The sequence below is a fragment of the Amblyomma mixtum genome, chromosome 5 (assembly GCF_055824585.1).
Source record: "Amblyomma mixtum isolate Tamu chromosome 5, ASM5582458v1, whole genome shotgun sequence".
Taxonomy (NCBI): domain Eukaryota; kingdom Metazoa; phylum Arthropoda; class Arachnida; order Ixodida; family Ixodidae; genus Amblyomma; species Amblyomma mixtum.
The window spans coordinates 185,449,291-185,452,483 of NC_143016.1; the positions used below are offsets into that span (position 1 = coordinate 185,449,291).

General features: G+C 43.9%; 1 pseudogene; it reads right to left on the reverse strand.

Annotated features, from left to right (window-relative positions):
• Window positions 1-763: 763 nt before the first annotated feature.
• LOC149345109 (uncharacterized) lies at window positions 764-2,934 on the reverse strand (annotated as a pseudogene).
• Between the last annotated feature and the right edge of the window lie 259 nt (window positions 2,935-3,193).

Sequence of the window (3,193 nt, forward strand, 5' to 3'; positions counted from 1 at the left end):
ATTCTTACCAACTGCCATGCTTGCATGTATGGTAACCAAGTCTCTAGCTACTTTGACTTGGAGCCACCATGCCTCTTTGATTACCTCCACCCAAAGGAGCCATAGATAAAAATGGTCTTTTTTTGTATTGTGCACAGTGCTTGCTTCACTTTAAATCCTTGTTTTTCTTATGTGAACTAAATGAGCTGTCTTAGTATTAATAATGTGTTTCATCTTGTTTGTGGCGTGCAACTTCCCAAAGCCACTTGAGCTATGAGAGACGCTGAAGTACATGTAGGCCTCCAGGTAAATTTAAACTACCTGAGGTTCCTTAATATGTACTCCCATTGTACAGTACAGGTTAGAGTACAGTGCTTGCATTCTAAAAATCAGTCACCGAGCAGCTGCAGTGGGCCATAATATGCAAGAAGCAGCTTTGGCATGTATTGGCTGCCGGAAGTGCTCAGTTAGCTTGCAGTGTCATATATGGACCAATTTCGTCGCACTTGGAGAAGCAATGACGTGTTCATTTCTTGCATTCAGTTTGTATAGGTGAGTTTTAATGGATGTGGTTAAGAGCATGTAGTTCCGTCAAATAATGATTTTATTCTCTTTTTATGTCACTCTTTGTATAATTTCTGCGAAATAACATTCAACAAGTTCACTAGTGCTTGCTGACTTGCACTATTCACCTCATTTTCTTTGTGTCGTTCTCTTAGTTCTGTGGCACGAGCCTCCAATTCCAGCTCACGCAGTTTGAACTCCTTCTCCATTTTAAACGCCTTCATTTCTTGCCTCTTCTCCCAGCGTCTCTGTTTGAGTTCGAGGCGCATCTTTTGAAGAGCTGAGCGTTCCATCTCAAGTTGAATGTCCTTTTCTTTGAGCGCCCTTTCGTGGCTCCATCTTTTTCTAAAAACTCATGGTTGTCATCATCTGCTGCCTTTGGCTTCCGTTTTCCTGCAAAAGCATATTTCCCAAAATGAAATTAATGCGTGACAGTGCATCTAATGAACGAAAGCAAGGCAGGAGAGCAAGACAGATCCATGTTTGCCAGTTGGCAGAAGAATTTAGGACATGCAAGTAGCACAAACTGATCTACTGATGACACTGTTTGAATATGCAACCTGGTATGATAAAGCGCAACTGAAAAGTGTCCTTACTTCTCTTCATTTGAGCCGTAGATGCAGGCTAATGTTCTTCACTTTGCTGCTGTTCCTGTGGTGTCACAGCACTTGCACAAGGCTCTGGAGCACAAGGCTCTGAAGCACAAGGCTCTGTGCTCTGAAAGTTTTCAGAATCCGTTCTGAAATATTCGTCTTCTGCTTCGCCGGCTTCACTGCCCTCGCACATTTGTTCCAGCAAATATGATGCAGTTTCATGAGTGCTGACTGTCCCAGGTGGTGTTGGGTCTGAAAAGGTGAAAATGCGGACCACTCTGTTACACCACTTAATGGGTGTTTTCAAATACACTGCATTTCATCACAAATATGCCATGAACCTTGCCGCCTGCTACACATCAAGTGCTGGCATAGGTTTGATTTATACACACCTTTAAAACATAGCACCACCAAATGGAAAACGCTGAATACTTCCAGTCAGTTCTATTTTTGTTTTATTTGTGTATGTCACTTTTATTTCCTTGTTGTTCATTCAGTCTAGTGCACAATGTTTATCTAGCACACTGAAGCAAAATGGTTCTCACTTACGTCATGCTTAGCAAAATAATGCTGAGCAAGCGAATACAAAAGAAAATTGATGCATTCTTACACGAGTCACTGTGATGTGGTAACACTCCCGCAGCAGCGGCACAGGAATTGTCGCGCACTCCTGTTGCAAAAGTTTTTTTTGCAGCTCCTTGTGCCTTGCGGTGTTTAAGCCTGTGACCAAATTCTCTTGCAAGGTCACAGATCTCCTGCAAGAGCCTCTCCTTCTCTTCGTATTCTTCTTCTGTACCTGACCTGTGAGGATTCATATTACAGTACAAAATAAACTTGCTGGGCACCATGTATACACTCTTCCATGTTTCGCGACCGCTCAATTCTGTTTTTTATCATTGCAAAAAGTGTACCCAGGCGTCATGAAGCACAGTTAGTTCTTTTCTAGCAGAAAACCAAGAAGCTTTCTTAGGCACATGCACAAAACTGATTGTGATCTGTTCGTATACTAAGAAACAGTAGAAATCACAGAATTTATGCAATCAACCCTTTAGGTATGGTGGATCTATTTCCAATTTCAAAGGATGCTCAGGACAAAAGCAACCAAGATAAAAATAAAATACTGGTTACAAAATCTGCCTGCAAGAAAATGGCAGAGGACAAGTTGCCAAACCCAACGTCGTATGAAATATTTGCCGTGTTCGCTAGCACTAAAGAGCACCGTGTCTGCTAAGAGAGGCGAGCTAAGTTCTCCTGACGCAAGAGTCGGTGCTGGGTACACCGAAGACCGGGAAAAAACCGCGTTATGTACAGAGCACTTGAAAGGGTTATAAGCATGCACAAGAGTTCTTTCGGCGAAAAACGTCGGTTACGAAAATCGGAAAGGGGCTGTAAACTATCGCACAGTGAGCACTTTGATCACGCCGTTATTGAAGCCATGCAGTAAGCAGTGAAAAAGTGGCCGTACTGGAGAGCTTCAGGGGTTGGGTGCACCTACTGAACTGCAAGGATGGTAGAGTATAAGCATTACATCAATGAAATCGGCAACTTACTTGCGCAGGTTCGCTCTATCATTTGCGAGGAACTCGGTGAGCAGAAGGTTGAGCCTTTCTCGCAAGGCCGGGACGGAGAATAGTTTCCCGCTGGCGAATTGCACATTTTTCGAAATAGTTTGCCACTGTGAGGAGTCCTTGAACGGATTTTGTGCGTTCACTTCTCTAAGTAACGCTAAATCGTCTGCGAATGTAAACCGCAGGCGAGGAGCGGAATTTTTCAGCGCTGTCAACACGGTGGCTGCCATTTCGCAGAGCACGAGAACGATGACAGTACAACACGTGCTACGAGCACAACATCAACAAGAGCACTGCGACTAGCCCAGCTGGCCGCCGAAACGGCTGCTTTTGGCAAAGCTATGACTACCTTGGCATAAAAATCCAAATCAAGCCAATCCACAGTCGGCGGTGTTATGATAGGGTTAGGAACGGCGAAATCGTTACACAGAATCCAAAATAGGGCAAGTTTATCACTCATTCGTTCTACTGTCGGCGAGAGGAGGCAAA